The 18492-nt window shown below is 47.7% G+C and overlaps 1 protein-coding gene and 1 long non-coding RNA gene across 17 annotated transcripts in view; one reads left to right on the top strand and one right to left on the bottom strand.

Moving 5' to 3' along the window:
- The window catches only part of LINGO1 (leucine rich repeat and Ig domain containing 1), a 667101-nt gene that overhangs the window by 44783 nt on the left and 603826 nt on the right, over positions 1-18492 (bottom strand). The gene's annotated exons all lie outside the window — the stretch shown is intronic.
- LOC134932214 (uncharacterized) overlaps positions 5290-18492 on the top strand; it is a 72924-nt gene continuing 59721 nt past the window's right edge. The window contains exon 1 of the long non-coding RNA XR_010179268.1: positions 5290-5397. This is a non-coding gene — a long non-coding RNA (uncharacterized LOC134932214). The remainder of the gene's footprint in view (positions 5398-18492) is intronic.

The following is an 18492-nucleotide window of genomic DNA, read 5'->3' as shown; positions in this document are numbered from 1 at the left end:
TCATTAATGAACGAGATAACGTTCATATCGTGCAGTGTGGAGGCAACAGCGATGAACGATGCGCGGTCCCGCGCTCGTTCATCGCTGGTACCCCGTCGGCTGTGCATGCAGGCCAATATGGACGATCTCATCTATATTTGCCTGCACTTCTGTGGAGCTGAGTGACGGGGGAGTGAAGAAACTTCACTCCCCCGTCACTGCCCCCCCCCCCGCCGCCGGGTCGCCCTTCTGCCGTATCGGCGGTCGGGCAGCTCGGCGGCGTATCGCCGTGTCTGTAGGGCCCATCACTCTATTACATTTGCCCCTGGTGTACTGTCCAGTCAGTTTCAGTCATTACTCTAGCCTTTTTAATGACTGATTGCCATAAATTTTACCCATTCTTCTAGCCAGACTCCATGCTGATCACAGTTCACAGGTCAGGTGATAGTAATAGTATCTCCAATATACCTGCTGGACAACTTTGAGCTAAAAAAAACAACAACCAATCACTCCCCGTAAATCATTTCTGCCACAAATTTCATCACTCATCTACAGTATAAGTTCATGTTAGTTAATTTCCCAGCAGTTGGGGATGGTGCACTATGGGTGGTATTCAATTATTTTTAAACCCTTCCACACTCGTTCTGTTTCTGCTGACGGGGGTGGTATAATAATTTCAGCTCTCTATCCCCGGGGTAGCGAGGGCACCCAACACTTTACGCAGCTAAACCTGATTACTATGGGCGCAATATAACGGTGATCACTTTAGAAAGTAGAATGGGCGTGATATATAATTTGAATACTGTCAGCGTCCGGAGTCTTACCGGTACGCTGGGGTCGCGGGGCTGGCTTCCTTGGCGATGTGCGGGCAGCGGCGAAGTGGGCTGCTGCGCTGGATCCGTGGGCAGCAGTAGCGGCGGTGAGGGCGTCCGCTCGTGGCGGCGGGACGCCGTTACAGCGGGTCACTCTTGCTGAGTCGTTGCTAGGAGACCAGGGGCAGTGAGCATTGTAGCTTTGCAAAAAGGTCTGCATTACTGGGTGCCGCCATGTTGGAGACCAAGTTTTAAGCATAGTTCCTGTTTCCTGTTTCTTCCAGCCAATCCAGGGGAAGCTCTCCCTATAAAAGGGGGCTGGTTTAGGACAGGGATGCCAGTGCTTCAAGTTACAACCCTGTTGTAGGTGGTTTAGCCTGTGCTCCCAGGATTTCTGCTGTATTCTGGGCCCTCATTCCGAGTCGTTCGCTCGGTATTTTTCATTGCATCGCAATGAAAATCCGCTTAGTACGCATGCGCAATATTCGCACTGCGACTGCGCCAAGTAATTTAACAATGAAGATAGTATTTTTACTCACGGCTTTTTCATCGCTCCGGCGATCGTAATGTGATTGACAGGAAATGGGTGTTACTGGGCGGAAACACAGCGTTTTATGGGCGTGTGGATGAAAACGCTACCGTTTCCGGAAAAAACGCAGGAGTGGCTGGAGAAACGGGGGAGTGTCTGAGCGAACGCTGGGTGTGTTTGTGACGTCAAACCAGGAACGACAAGCACTGAACTGATCGCACAGGCAGAGTAAGGTTGAAGTTACTCAGAAACTGCAAAGTAGTTTGTAATCGCAATATTGCGAATACATCGGTCGCAATTTTAAGAAGCTAAGATACACTCCCAGTAGGCGTAGGCTTAGCGTGTGTAACTCTGCTAAATTCGCCTTGCGACCGATCAACTCGGAATGAGGGCCCTGGTTCCTCCTGATCCTGCTTGGTCGGTTCTCTGTTGCTGCTGCAGCCCTGCCGTTTCTAGCCTGTTACTGCCTGTGGAAGCGCTCCTGGAAAACCTGGTCCAGTAAGACTCTTTGGGCACAGTCGGCCCCGGGTCTTCTGCCTCGTCTTTCAAGCCACACTCCACAGATCTCTTTCACCAACCACGCTTTTGTACCACCGACCACAGCCTGCAGATTATTATCTTCAGCCTCCTTTAACAAATCACAGTCCACAGTCCTTGTCTCCAGCCACGTCTTCAACCACCATCCACAGTTCATCATCTACAGCAGCGGTTTTCAACCGCTGTGCCGCGGCACACTAGTGTGCCGTGAGCGATATCTAGGTGTGCCGCCGCCAGAGATGCTCCCCGCTGCTGCCCGCCAGACAGATCCATTGGCGCCTGCCAACCAGAGAGCCGCTGCCCGCCGCAATCAATCGCCGGCTCGGGCAGCGCTGTGCTGTTTGCACTTCCGCGTGCGTGACCTATGAGTCATGCACACGGAAGTGCACACTGCACAGCGTTGCCCGAGCCGGCTATTGATTGCGGCGGGCGGCGGCTCTCTGGTTGGCCACGTCTTATTCCTGCCTGCAGTGACTGCTCGCCCGCTAACTGGCCACTCCACGTCGCATTCCTGCCTGGAGTGCCCATCCGCCCACTGCAGCTCCTCCATCCATGCTGCCATCACAGCTCAGCTGCAGGTTTTACATTTAAAATAAAAAATTTATTTATTTATGTAAGCAATGTTTGGAATCGGGGAGGGGGGGGGAGATGTGAACAGCAGCAATTATTATTGGGGGCAGTGAGTGGAATTACTGGGGGGACAGTGTGTGGCATTATTAAGGAATATATATGTTTTACTGACAAACGGGATGTTGGCTGTCAGTATACCGACAGCGGCATCCCGTCTGTTTAATTACTGTGAGGACCAATGTGTTTATTTTTCCCGTGGCGCACTGATGGTGTGCCTTGGCAATTTAAAAATCTTATGAGTGTGCCGCGAGTTGAAAAAGGTTGAAAATCACTGATCTACAGTCTCGTCTTTCAAATCACAGTCCACAGTTCTTCGCCCCCTGCCACGTCTTTAACCATCCAGCCTCGGTCCTCTACCTCAGCCCTGTACATAATAAATACTTTCCATTGACTCTCAAACCCCGCCTACATTCTTCATTGCTTCGTGTCCCATGCGAAGGAACTATATCCAGCCCCCTCATCTGGTTCATTCACAGCCTACTACCTCCTCGGGCAAATCTCAGCTGCCGGATCCTCTTTGCTAGACGTGACAAATACCGCCTTATGAGTGTCAGTGTAATGTACAATAAAGTTAATTTGCCGTCTCCCAGATCCTCATCATGCAAGTTACAGTATCACCAGGATGCTGTTTAACCACATGGCTGGCTTGGTCGCATGTGATGCGACCAAAGCCAGGAATCCGTTACCTGGCTTGGTGACATCACATGAGACCAGCTGTCCTCCGCCGCATGCTGCCCCTGGCTATGTGCAGCCCCCGGCGGTCGGCAGCCCATTTAGTGTGCCGGACCTGGCAGTGACGCAATGATCTCTGACTGTCGACATCCCTGCCGGAATCGCACCCCGTGCGGACGGCATTCTGGAGCGCATGCTCCAGAGGGGCACAGTGCAGGAAGGGGAACTTCGTTCCTCTCCCTGCACAATGGCCCTCATTCCGAGTTGATCGCTCGCTAGCTATTTTTTGCAGATCAGATAGTTGTCGCCTCTAGGGGAGTGTATTTTCGCTTTGCAAGTGTGCAAACGCTTGTGCAGCCGAGCGGGACGAAAACGTTTTTTGCTGTTTCTGAGTAGCTCTGGACTAACTCAGCCCTTGCGATCACTTCAGTCTTTTTGGACCTGGAATTGACGTCAGACACCCGCCCTGCAAACGCTTGTTCACGCCTGCATTTTTCCAAACACTCCCAGAAAACGGTCAGTTGACACCCACAAACGCCCTCCTGTGCATGTGCAGTTTTGCCAAGTTTTAACCTGATCGCAGCGCTGCAAAATAATAGCTAGCGTGCGATCAACTCGGAATGACCCCCAATGTAGCTCTTATTTACGTGTGCAGATATCAGCTGCAGCCAGGGGGAATGATCATCAATCTCCCCAGCACATGTCCCGCTGCGCTTTGCATGAGGGGGGGAGGGGGTTAGGAAACATCAGTCAGTGTGGGTGGGGGATATATAGATGAAAAATTAAATTATGCTTGGGGAAGGGGTGTGTGTAAATTAATAACAAAAATACCCTGGTCACAGGATATTGGGGTGAGGTGGGGCAGAAAAAAGGGTTTTAACAGTGGGGGGGGGGGGGGAATTTATAAAATATGTTTTTTTTTGTATAGCAAGGGGGTGTGGGGGTACTATTATTAGGATTTGAGACCAGTGGGGAGGCTATTGCTAACGGGTGGTGGGAATTTAATTTGCAATGTGGTCCTAAAAACGGAAGGACTGGCGGGAGGGGGGGGGGGGGGGGGATATGACCCCTATATAGATATATATTTTTTTATTAAAACATAATAATATTATATTAAAAATACTTTCTAAACTTTATTGCATAATAAAAAATAATTAAATTTCTGAGAAATTTTGAGGGGAAAAGTTGTCACTTAAGTGGTTAAACACATTAGTTTATTTTCCCTAGTGAAGTGACATTGCTGGTTGGCCCCACAACCTGATTGCCCCACCCCCTCCTCTAGGGATCAGGTTCCAGGCTGTGCACTGAAATTATATATTATTATTCTATTAGAGAGTTAGTTATCTGGTGGAGCAGGACCACTGAGGAACATGCTTGGATCATTTCTATGGAAATGACGCCAAGATTTGACCGCCTGCTGCTAACATCGGGTAGTAAAGACACGCCTCTGTAGTAGTCATGTAGTAGTCATGTTCTCTGCAGACTGACTTTGTCCTCTCTAATGGTTGATGAAGACTCTATAGTGGCTGGAAATACTCCCTCTGGTGGCTCTTCAGCATAGGCTCCTAACACTGTATTTCCATGGGGTGTAGTACGGTATGCCGGCGCTCGGGCTCCCGGCGACCAGCATTACGGCGCCGGGAGCCCGACCGCCGGCATACCGACAGTGTGGCGAGCGCAAAGGAGCCCCTTGCGGGCTCGCTGCGGGCACGGTGGCGCGCCACACTATTTTATTCTCCCTCCAGGGGGGTCGTGGACCCCCACGAGGGAGAATAGTTGTTGGTATGCCGGGTGTCGGGATTCCGGCACCGGTATACTGTTCGCTGGGATCCCGACATTCGGCATACAGAAGACCACCCTTTCCATGGTGGGCCCTTCATGTCCCAGTTCAACACTCTCAGATGCTGACTGGTGGTAAATGTTCCTTGGATATAACTGATAAAAATAAAGTCAGTAGCCAAATTCCTGTAGTTCCCAAGATTAAACAAGGTGTTAATAGTACATGTGAGGACTTGGATTGCTTGTGTTAGTGTGGTTACCTACAGTAAACCCTAATCCCAATTTATATAGAGCATTAAGGCCTGCTGGCACACTAAATGCAAACTTCTCCTCTATGTATTACAGTCTACAACATGGTCCAGATGTAAGAATCAACAAAGCAGCACTTTCACCTGCCAAAAATCATACTGTAAAAGGCCACAATCTGAAGGCAGTCATTGCAAGAGCAGTTCTATAGAGGTAACGATACAGACATTCCCCATTAGCACACACCAACCTATGCTCCCTTATCTGATAATGGATTTTCTGCTCTGGGTGGAGTTCCTACATAATTAATTTCAGCCAGGAAATGGCTCTGTAATCATTTCATACCATTGCTGTACAGGTACTGCTGCTTGTCCAGATCTAATAAACAATCACACAATGTAAATAATATCTGAAAAGGATATATGGCTTTTGGTTGAATTTGTCATGTATTATTTATGATATCTATGACCCTAACACACTTGTACTTTTGATTAGTAGCAGATATCACCTGAAACTTTGCTTAATTCATACACTAATTGCACACAGCAACACACATTTGTGGGAAGTGTCATCTGCTGTGGAGTATTGCTCAATTACAAAAGTCACATTTGCTTTTGCTACTAGTCTTGCAAGGTCCATGTTTTTCTAACTGTCTGACATGGGACTGTGATCCTTCTGTGTAATGCTGTGAAGTAAATGGACTCTAGCGTTCATACGAAACCATTACCTACCGGCTTGTTTCGGTAATATTGTTAAACACATAATGGGACATGAATTAAATGTGCATTGTTCGGGTGTGGTACAAATACAGAATGTCAACATGGTGTGAACGCATACAACACCTGCATACTTTTTGTTGCTTCCCTGGAAGAAGCCGGAGAGGAGATACAGCTGGCCAGTTCTGAGGAAGGAGCGGTGCTAAAATTATATTTGCATTATATTAGCACCACCTTGTCCCTACTGACTTGCGATTCTGGGTTTTAGTGCTTATTGCCGTGAATAGCGGTGATAAGAAATACAATTATTGGGTCTAAGGGGGTCATTCCGAGATGATCGTAGCTGTGCTAAATTTAGCACTACGATCATTCACGCTGAAATGCGGGGGGACGCCCACCACAGGGCTATCCCGCCCCGCATGTCAGTTCCGCCCCCCCCTCCCCCCCCACCATAGAAGTACAAAGGCATTGCACAGCGGCGATGCCTTTGCACTTCAAGAGTAGCTCCCGACCAGCGCAGCTTTAACGTGCTGGCCGGGAGCTACTCATCGCTCCCCGGCCCGCAGCGACTGCGTGTGACGTCACGCAGCCGCTGTGGCTCGCCCCCCCCCGTTCGGTCCGGCCACGCCTGCGTTGGCCAGACCGCGCCCACGAAACGCCACCCAAACGACGCCGTTCCAACCCCCCCGCCCAGCGACTGCCTCTGCATGTCAATCAGGCAGAGGCGATCGTAGTGGCCCGATGGCCGAAGCATGCGCCGGCGCATACACAGTTCTGACCTGATCGCACCGCTGCGATAAACTGCAGCGTGCGATCGGGTCAGAATGACCCCCTAAGACCGTATACCTGAGAAATATATTAGTTTTACTGTATACAGCTACTGTATACACCTTAGTATACAGCAACCACTATATGTACACTTAGGTCCTGATGCAGAAATACAAGTAAATCGGGAGTACCTTGCTCCAAAGACACGAGCATGAAACAAATGTGTAGATTTGTCCTTGTGCATCTTGCAGTATGTCGGCCACTACATGTGCACCTGATTTGCTGCTACTAGTCATTATCATCATCAGTGCACACTTGCTCCTACCCTATGGGGTTCATTCAAACCTGATCGCTGCTGTGCGTTTTTGCACAGTGGCCGATCAGGCACAAACTGCGCATACATATGCACCACAATGCGCAGGTGCGTCACACGGGTACAAAGCGGATCGCCGCGATGGGTTTGTGCGACGGATCCGTTCGCACCGGGAAATCGCAAGGAGATTGACAGGAAGAAGGCGTTTGTGGGTGTCAACTAACCATTTTCAGTGAGTGTCTGGAAAAATACAGGTGTGTCCATGCGTTAGCAGGGAGGGTGTCTGACGTCAATTCCGGTCCTGGACAGGCTGATGTGATCGCAGCGGCTGAGCAAGTCCTGGGCTGCGCAGAGACTGCACAAAATCTATTTGTACAGGTCTGCTACACATGCGTTCGCACACTTGCACAGCTAAAATACACTCCCCCTGTAGGCGGTGACTATCTGATCGCAGCAGTGCAAAAATCGCTGCCAAGCGATCAGGTCTGAATTAGGCCCTATGGGGGTCATTCCGATCCATTCGAATGTGGCGGTTTGTCGCTGCAGTGCGAACGGGTTCAGAATGCACATGCGCGACGGCCGCACTGCGCATGTGTGACATTGCGGGTTACGTCCAGGACAACGAAGAAAGCGGTCGCAGAGCCGACCGCAAGAAGATTGACAGAAAAAAGGCGTACCTGGGCGTCACCGGACCGTTGCCAGCCGTTTTCGGGGAGTGGAGAAGAAAACGCAGGCGTGTCCAGGAGAACGGAGGGCAGATGTCTGACGTCAAAGCCGGCTCCAGCATCGCTGAGATCGTCCAGGGCTGGTCTTGTTTTACTTGAATTTTTTTTAGCTTAGCAGGGCTGCACAAACGATCGCAGCCCTGCTAAGCTAAGATACACTTCCCCATAGGCGTGGACAAAAAGTTGCTGGCTGCGATCAACTCAGAATGACCACCTATATTAGGTACAAAAGTTACTTCTCCTGCCTATTCCAGCTCTGCTAATCCCACAGTTGTGTCAACAGAATACTGCCAACATGAGAACACCCCATTACAACCCATTTAAGCTTCTTCTGTTGAAAGTCTAAATGCATGAGACTCTGCATCACCCACACTTGCGCACACTCAGTTCCGGAGCACAGTGCAGAACTTGCACTATCCAGAGTCATTGGGGGTCATTCCGAGTTGTTCGCTCTGTATTTTTCTCTCGCAACGGAGCGATTAGTCGCTAATGCGCATGCGCAATGTCCGCAGTGCGACTGCGCCAAGTAAATTTGCTATGTAGTTTGGTATTTTACTCACGGCATTACGAGGTTTTTTCTTCGTTCTGGTGATCGGAGTGTGATTGACAGGAAGTGGGTGTTTCAGGGCGGAAACTGGCCGTTTTATGGGAGTGTGTGAAAAAACGCTACCGTTTCTGGGAAAAACGCGGGAGTGGCTGGAGAAACGGAGGAGTGTCTGGGCGAACGCTGAGTGTGTTTGTGACGTCAAACCAGGAACGACAAGCACTGAACTGATCGCACTGGCAGAGTAAGTCTCGAGCTACTCAGAAACTGCACAGAGAAGTATTTTCGCAATATTGCAAATCTTTCGTTCGCAATTTTGATAAGCTAAGATTCACTCCCAGTAGGCGGCGGCTTAGCGTGTGCAAAGCTGCTAAAAGCAGCTTGCGAGCGAACAACTCGGAATGACCCCCATTGTCCTTCCACTGTGCCACTATCCATGTCCACTTCCTCATCTGTATGATAAACCTGCAAACGCTGCAATTCTTTGTTACAATATATCACTGTGTTACTTCGTTGCTATATATTACCGGTGTTTATTTGTTGCTAAATAGCATTGTGTTTCTTTAATGCTATATATATCACTGTGGGCCTGATTCTCATATGTACAGTATTGCACAGCAGTGGCGCACCCAGGGGTATTATTATTATCGGCTGTCTAGCCATTAATGAGTATTATTAATGGCTGTCTAGCGTCCTCTGTAGCCTGCTTTCTTCCTGGTGGCACTTGTAAGTGCTTAATAATAGTTTACTTTATTTGAATTATAGTACATATATATCCATGTGCAATTTGTGCATACATATATATACAAATGTATATACATACATACATATAAACACACACACATATGATATATATACATGCGTATATATACGTGTACTGTGTGTGTGTGTATATATATATATATATGCATGTTTAATATGCTATGTGTATATGTGTATATGTAAATAAATATATACATAGGTGTGTGTGTATATATATATATATATATATATATATATATATACAGACACACTAGTTTTACGGACCCAGCATATACTGGGTCACCTCAGTCCCCACCCCCGTGCTTGGCTCCACCCAGTTCTGGAAACCCCCCCATGCAAATCCTGCGTTTGCCACTGCACAGCCGCAGGGAATTGGCTGTGCAATACCGTACAACTAATAGTTGAATGCAGCAGGAGACTTTGTGGGAAAATGATGCCTCCTGTGAGCACCTGTGATCACCATTACAACCATCAGTCGCAATCGTCGCAGCCCTCAACCATCTGTGTAAACTGAAGCTTACTCAGACTGGCTGTCGAAACCCCTCTACTGGGTCCAGGAAGTCAGCACACCCACAAAGTACTGTAGGGACAATAGGTCCCCATTTTGTAGAACAGTCCCGGTCGCTACCACTGCTGACTGTGTTCCTTTGTTGCTATATATTATTGTGTTCTTGTTGTTATATATCTCTGTGTACTTTTGTTGTTATATATCTCTGTGTTCCTTTGTTGTTATACTGTATATTATTGTGTTATTTGTTGCTATATATCACTGTAGGTGACATTGCAGGTTTTGTTATATTTTGAATAAATTCTAAAAATACATTGTAACTTGTCACACAGATATATTTCTATATACCACATCCATAGCTATATCTATAGACCACACAGACATATCTATATACCACTCACACACAGAGATATTGATTTCCTCTGTAATATTTTGCTTCACCGAGCAGCTTCAGTAAAACAATTTACCAAGATTAACCCTTCACCTACTGCTGCCTAGACATTAACCCTTACATTCCAGCCAAATCATGACATTTTTTGCAGCATTCTGGAAAATGTACTGACATTAGCCCTTATGCAAACTGTACTTTCTGTCCCTGCACAAGTAACCATTTTGTTGGAGAACATACTGTATCTGAGCCACCTTTGCTAGTGCTGGTCATCTTTCTCACAGTGAGTCATAACCAGCGAATAGGTAGACAGGTACAATGGTACATTTTACCTATTATTTCTACAGTGTCAGTATTTAATGCAATGCTAGCAAAAAAAGAATTGGGTGTAATATAACGTGTTTATTTACAGTACACTGGCTCTGATTCTGCACTGGGGTTCATGTAAAGTACGTTGCAAGTCCAACTTTTAAACGCAAAATGCGCTTTTTATTTCCTTGCATGCGCAGTAAATGGCATAGTGGTGGGGGGTGGATAGCTAGCTCTTTTGATGTGTATCCAGTAGCGGATCTTGCCACGGGCAAGCAGGACTTTTGCCCGGGGTGCCGCCTTCAGGAGGGCGCCGGCGCCATCCGGAGGGCGCCGCACCATGGCAAGATCCGCTGCTGCTGTGCCCCCTGCTGCCCGCTCTGTCCCGCTGCTGCTGTCCCCCGCTGTGAAGGGAACTAGACGCTATGCGTCTAGTTTCCCTTCGTGGAGAAGACCTTTAATATGCGGTGTGCGATGACGTCATCGCGTACCGCACAGCAAAGGTCCTCTCCACGAAGGGAACTAGGCGCTAAAAGCCCTAGAACCAGCCCTGTGTATATCTGTAGTGGTTGCTCCCCTCCAGTCTAACATCCATGCTGATTATCAGCACAGACTTTGCATCAGCTTAAAATAAAAATGCCCCTTCCACACTTAGAAAGACAAAGCAACTCGAGTGCTGCCGACATATGCTGGTACTAATTAGTGCTGGTGGTGGGGAGTGCACACACATGCAATGTGGAGTCCGCCACCTGTGTTTGCCAAAACAAGCTCCAGGCTACACCTGCCATTGTGTTAGCCAATCCTAGGCTGGTAGACTGTATTCCCTAGGGCAGTGCTCACCAACCACAGTCCTCATGTTTTAGTGCTATCCATGCTTAAATACAGATGGTTAACTCAAAATAACTAAGGCATTTATTAACAGTGCTCAAGTATGGCTATCTTTATAACCTGAACTATTAGTGTGCCTTGGTTGGGGGTGGATTTAGGTTGCCATCTGTTGGGATCCCGGCGCACAGTATACCAGCGCTGGAATCTCGATACCCGGCATACCGACATCTTTTCTCCCTCTTGAGGGTCCACGACCCCCCTGGAGGGAGCACAAATAGCGTGGTGCGCGCAGCGTGCCACCGTGCCCGCAAGGGGCTCATTTGCACTCGCCAAGCTGTCGGTATGCCGGCAGTCGGGATTCCGGCGCCACTATGCTGGCCGCCGGGAACCCGGCCATCAGCATACCATACTACACCCTTGGTTGGTAACCCCTGCTCTAGCGATATCAGGCACGCAAAACAAATGCAGACTCCCCTGGGGAAAAATAAGCCCTGCACTGTAAGTACTAGGTAGGGCTCTTTCTACTTCCCTGGGGACATGGGTGTATGAGTTACTATAAACAAATAACCTTTTTTTAAAAATAGCCTTTCTTTCAATGTTGACCTGCATGACCCAGCATGACCTGGCTGTCATAATGTGTTTGGGTTTGCTAGTGTTTGTAGTATGACAAATACTACAAAGGCATGAGGAAGACTATTTAATAAGAATTGCTATACTTGTACTACCACAATCCTCTTATCATTATTGATATAATGAATTTAAAAATGCTTTATTTATTATTAAAAAGCATTATTTGAAAGCAGAATAAAGGGAAAATAAGATTTATTTGATACTTTCATTAGTATTTTTTTTTACATTTTTAAGGTGGAACTGGAAGCCCAAGTCTTTCACTCCCATTGTGCACGTGTATCCCAGCAGAGCTGGATCAGGCAAGTGGCGATGCACCAAAGGCTCGCTGGGGAAGAAATCTCTTACCACTGCCAGAAAACAAATGTGAATGGAACGAGAATAGCGCTTGGTGGAAACAAAAGCAGCCTGGGTGTATTCTGGTGACCCCCAATCACCCAAATGACTAATGGACAACAGATATTTGTTGAATGCACCGTTGGCGCTCCCACCCTTTGAACAAAAGTCACGTGATAGTCTTGATAAATAGTCCCCAAGTAGATCCTATGTTTCACTTGTAAGATTCTTCTTTTTGGATGTTAATTCTTCTCCAAAAATAATTCAAGATTTTCCTTATGTGGAGATATTTGTCATAGGGAGAAGAAATGGCACATATAGTGTAGTAATTTGAATAAAATTGAATTTATTATGGTACATAAAATATTAATATCCAATGAACGTGACAAATTCACTCTATGATAAAATTGGAACCGTACCGTGTCTGGCTCCCAGCATGGAGCAATGAAAAGAGTAAAATTGGAAGGTTCCGGAATTCCTCCCTCCTCCCTTCACGCAAAACACCGGCCGCAGGACCTGGTAGGGTTCTCCTATTATTCTGAATGCAGGTAGATGGATCATTCAGTGCAGCCAACGCGTTTCGAGTTGTATGTAACTCTTCCTCAGGGATATTTTTTATATTTTATGTACCATAATAAATTCAATTTTATTCAAATTACTACACTATATGTGCCATTTCTTCTCCCTATGACGAATATCTCCACATAAGGAAAATCTTGAATTATTTTTGGAGAAGAATTAACATCCAGAAAGAAGAATCTTACAAGTGAAACATAGGATCTACTTGGGGACTATTTATCAAGACTATCACGTGACTTTTGTTCAAAGGGTGGGAGCGCCAACGGTGCATTCAACAAATATCTGTTGTCTCTTACCACTGCTAGCCTGTATCGCCAGGCAAAGCCATGGAGCATTGTGCCAGGACATGTACATTCTCATATGTTGTGATTTGAATATGCACACAAAATAGGCATGTAAAATAGTTTAATACCAGTCAAGAACATAATAAACTACATATCCATTATACAGTATAAAAGTATGGGGCTAGGTCAAAAGATGTTCCAGATGTGCGGCTATATGTATTCTAGCACATTTATAACTATGGTTATACCACTGCAAGCCAAGCACATAACACAGACGCATGATCTGGAAAAATGTCATGCAAGGTATGGATGCCTGGAATAGTACCTGGTAGGTCTAACAACAGTTAGTAACTAACCCTAGATGTAACTAACAATCACTTTAGTCCGATTTTGCAATTTTTTGCGATAATGCAAAATCGCTCATAGTCACCCCAAAATCGTATCTCACTGCTCGAAATCAATGCGCCTGCTTTTAGCAGGTGTGTTTGTTGCATAGCCTATACGATCTCACTATCATTCTAGTGAAATAAAGAGTTACTTTTTTTTTAAACGGCGTAGGGTCCCACCTCCCTCCCCCCACAAGCAAAAGTAGCACCAGGCACTTACTAGTGAGGGATGTAATGCAATGCCACAGCATGACAGATTCCGATGGGCCGGTCCCATATTCCCCTCAGCCAGGCTGATTCACACTCAGGCTGGGCTGGCTCACTCTGCTTCCAGTACTTGCGGTTCATTAGAACACAATCCGGAAGTTAAGCTAGCGGGCACTACCAGGTGCCGCTAGCCGTGAAAAGTGGTGATGCTGTTCTACCATAGGAGGGACCTGGAGAAAATAAATCAGCCCAGCAGCATCCTCTCTCTGGCCCCGGCCAAAGGTCTCTTTAACGACCCCGGCCTGGGAGCAGCAGCATAGGGATCGTCGGAGCTGGGTTCACTACACCGGCCACCACCCTAGCTCCCGCACTCTCACTGTATTGACCAGAGCGGCAAATGAGCACTGAAGGGGACTCAGCAGAGAGGTTATTTTTAATTACATTATTTCCATTATCATAATGGTGTAAGGGTTAGGGCGTCCCCGGTCACAGTGTATGGTTTGGGGACTGGACAGGAGAAGGACGTACCTTGTACTCAGGATGCAGGCTGATCAGGCAGCACTCAATCAGCCCTGGGACAATCTCTAATGCAAAGTCCTTCAGCCCTATAGCTGCCCAATGTCTGTCCATGATGATGGGCCTATTTATGTAATGCGGTGGCTATGCATGTAATGCAGTGGTTACGTATGTAATGCGGTGGCTACATATGTAATGTGGTGGCTATGTATGTATTGTGGTGCTATTTGTGTAATGAGGTGCTATACGTGTAATGTGGTGCTATTCGTGCAATGCGGTCAGGGCCGTTTCTAGACAATTTGGCTCCCAGTGCGAGATTTCAAAATGCGCCCCCCCCCCCCCCCCCCCCCAATATAGCTATGAAAAGAAAAAGCATGCGCTCCCGACAAGGGTGTGTGGCCTGATTAAAATGGGTGTGGTCTCATTAAAGTGGGCGTGGCCTCATCTGATATCATCACGCCCACCACAGGGGGGAAAATAAAAAAAGTCCCCATTTTACACATTACAGCAGGCAAGTGTCCCCATTTTACACAGCGCGGCAGGCAGGTGTCCCCATTTTACAAAGTGCGGTAGGCAGATATCCCCATTTTACACAGTACGCAGGCAGGTGCCCCCATTTTACAAAGTGCGGCAGGCAGGTATCCCCATTTTACACAGTACGGCAGGCAGATATCCCCATTTTACACAGTGCGGCAGGCACGTGCCCCCATTTTACACAGCACGGCAGGCAGGTGTCCCCATTTTACAAAGTGCAGCAGGCAGATATCCCCATTTTACACAGTGCGGCAGGCAGGTATCCCCATTTTACACAGTGCGGCAGGCAGATATCCCCATTTTACACAGTACGCAGGCAGGTGCCCCCATTTTACACAGTGCGGCAGGCAGGTATCCCCATTTTACACAGTACGGCAGGCAGATATCCCCATTTTACACAGTACGCAGGCAGGTGCCCCCATTTTACAAAGTGCGGCAGGCAGGTATCCCCATTTTACACAGTGCGGCAGGCAGGTATCCCCATTTTACACAGTGCGGCAGGCAGGTGTCAAGTGGGGGGGGGGAGGAAGGGGGAGAGAGAGAAAGATAGAGATAATACTTACATCTTCCCGCTCTTCGGGTCTCGCCGCCTCACGTCCCTCGCGCCGGCCGCCTCCTCCTTCCAGGCTAATCTCCTCTCCTCCCTCTCCCCGAGCGCTCCTGCTCGGGGGGCGGGGCTTCGCGGAATGACGCGTTTGCGTCGTGACGTCACGACGCAAACGCGTCATTCCGCGAAACTCCGCGCCCCGAGCAGGAGCGCTCGGGAAGAGGGAGAGAGGAGATTACAGACACACAAAGACACACAAAGTGCCGCTAGAAACGGCACTAAATGCGGTGCTATATGTGTAGTGCAGTGCCATACCTGTAATGTGGTGCTATTCTTCTTATGTGGTGCTATTTGTGTAAAGCTGTGCTATACGTGTAGTGCGATGCTATATGTGTAATGCGGTGCTATCCATTTAATGTGGTGCTATACCTGTAATGTTGTGCTATTTGTGTAATGTGGTGCTATTTGTGTTATGTGGTGCTATTTGTGTAGTGCGGTGCTATACATGTAAGGCGGTGCTATACCTGTAATGTGGTGCTATTCATGTTATGTGGTGCTATTTGTGTAATGCGCTGCTATACGTATAGTGCCGTGCTATACGTGTAAGGCAGTGCTATACCTATTATGTGGTGCTATTTGTGTAATGTGGTGCTATACGTGTAGTGCGGTGCTATACACATACCTCCCAACTGTCCCGATTTTCGCGGGACAGTCTCGTTTTTTTGGGACTGTCCCGCTGTCTCACCCGCGGGCCGCAGTGTCCCGCGGTGTGGGGGGGGGCAGTGGGGAGTCTGTGTGTCTCGCTGCCCTGCTTAGCAGAGCAGCGGTGAATAGACGCTGTGCGCATGTGGACAGCGTCTATTCACTGGATTCAGAGGGAGAGGGGGCATGCCCCCTCAGTGACGAAAACGGGGGTGGGGTGGTGGTGGGGTTTGGCACGACCCTTTTCTTAGGCCACGCCCCTTCGCCGCGCGTGTGTCCCTCCTTTTGGAACTGTAAAGTTGGGAGGTATGTATACATGTCATGCGGTGCCATACGTGTAATGTGTTGCTATTCATGTAATTCGGTGCTATTTGTGTAATAATGTGGTGGCTATGTATGTAATCAGGGGCGGATTAGCCACTGGAACAGATTCCGCTACGCTGGTCCCCTGTTTCTGTGTTTCACTGCTTGTGTGTGCTCCCTCCCTGTACTTTGAAACATATAAGGTTAAAAAAAGGGGGTTTGCAGAATGAAAAATCAATAAAATCAAAAGTAGAGTAAAGGCATGACTGCAGTGTCGGTAGACACTGAAAGTGGGCATATCAGTCCTTGTATATTCACACGTTTGGATGTACATCAGGGAAGAGAACTGTAGCAGCATATGCATAAAGTCGCAGGTAAACATTAGCATAACGTAAAGCAAAGGAGGCCCCAACTCAGGACCTCTGAGGAGTGACCCCGCCCTCTTGACATGCCCCTCCCCCTCAACAGACTCCACCCCCATTAGGGCTGCTTCCATAAATTTCCCGGGCTGGTGTTCGATCCCAATCCGCCCCTGGCCAGGGGGCACACTTGACGGGGTTCCCAGGCCAAAGCATTCAACTCCAACTAGTCACCCTAACCTTGAGATTCCTCAGAAATTGGGATACATACTCTCCTATCCTTGCTAGGTCCTCTTGTCCATATAGGCATCCCAGATCATTCAAAATAAAAAAACAAAATACCTAAACCGGGCCGTACCTAGAGGACATGTAGCACCTCTCCTCAAATGACCAAATCCTAGTGGTTTCCGTCATTTGCAAAGCCGTCAGCCAATCAGTGGCCACTACTGTGGGAAGAGGCCAGATTGGCTGTGAGTGCCCTTAGTGCCAATCAATACGAGCCCAGCTATATTTATTTGCTATACATCCTTTCTTTGGGGACTGACAAGACAAACTAGAGATGAGCGGGTTCGGTTTCTTTGAATCCGAACCCGCACGAACTTCACTTTTTTTTTCACGGGTCCGAGCGACTCGGATCTTCCCGCCTTGCTCGGTTAACCCGAGCGCGCCCGAACGTCATCATGACGCTGTCGGATTCTCGCGAGACTCGGATTCTATATAAGGAGCCGCGCGTCGCCGCCATTTTCACACGTGCATTGAGATTGATAGGGAGAGGACGTGGCTGGCGTCCTCTCCATTTAGATTAGATTTAGAAGAGAGAGAGAGAGAGAGAGAGATTGCTGTGATACTGTAGATTAGAAGAGAGTGCAGACAGAGTTTAGTGACTGACGACCACAGTGACCAGTGACCACCAGAGACAGTGCAGTTGTTTGTTTTATTTAATATATCCGTTCTCTGCCTGAAAAAAACGATACACAGTCACACAGTGACTCAGTCTGTGTGCACTGCTCAGCCCAGTGTGCTGCACATCAATGTATTGTATATAAAGCTTATAATTGTGGGGGAGACAGGGGAGCACTGCAGGTTGTTATAGCAGGAGCCAGGAGTACATGATAAATAATATTATATTAAAATTAAACAGTGCACACTTTTGCTGCAGGAGTGCCACTGCCAGTGTGACTAGTGGTGACCAGTGCCTGACCACCAGTATATTAGTAGTATTGTATACTATCTCTTTATCAACCAGTCTATATTAGCAGCAGACACAGTACAGTGCGGTAGTTCACGGCTGTGGCTACCTCTGTGTCGGCACTCGGCAGGCAGTCCGTCCATCCATAATTGTATTATAATATATACCACCTAACCGTGGTTTTTTTTTCATTCTTTATACCGTCGTCATACTAGTTGTTGTTACGAGTATACTACTATCTCTTTATCAACCAGTGTACAGTGCGGTAGTTCACGGCTGTGGCTACCTCTGTGTCGGCACTCGGCAGGCAGTCCGTCCAACCATAATTGTATTATATACCACCTAACCGTGGTTTTTTTTTCATTCTTTATACCGTCGTCATACTAGTTGTTACGAGTATACTACTATCTCTTTATCAACCAGTGTACAGTGCGGTAGTTCACGGCTGTGGCTACCTCTGTGTCGGCACTCGGCAGGCAGTCCGTCCATCCATAATTGTATTATAATATATACCACCTAACCGTGGTTTTTTTTTCATTCTTTATACCGTCGTCATACTAGTTGTTACGAGTATACTACTATCTCTTTATCAACCAGTGTACAGTGCGGTAGTTCACAGCTGTGGCTACCTCTGTGTCGGCACTCGGCAGGCAGTCCGTCCAACCATAATTGTATTATAATATATACCACCTAACCGTGGTTTTTTTTTCATTCTTTATACCGTCGTCATACTAGTTGTTACGAGTATACTACTATCTCTTTATCAACCAGTGTACAGTGCGGTAGTTCACGGCTGTGGCTACCTCTGTGTCGGCACTCGGCAGGCAGTCCGTCCAACCATAATTGTATTATATACCACCTAACCGTGGTTTTTTTTT

Source organism: Pseudophryne corroboree, chromosome 6 (genome assembly GCF_028390025.1).
Source record: "Pseudophryne corroboree isolate aPseCor3 chromosome 6, aPseCor3.hap2, whole genome shotgun sequence".
Lineage (NCBI taxonomy): Eukaryota > Metazoa > Chordata > Amphibia > Anura > Myobatrachidae > Pseudophryne > Pseudophryne corroboree.
The sequence above is the reverse complement of the archived record's forward strand: the minus strand, read 5'-3'. Positions and strand labels throughout refer to the sequence as shown.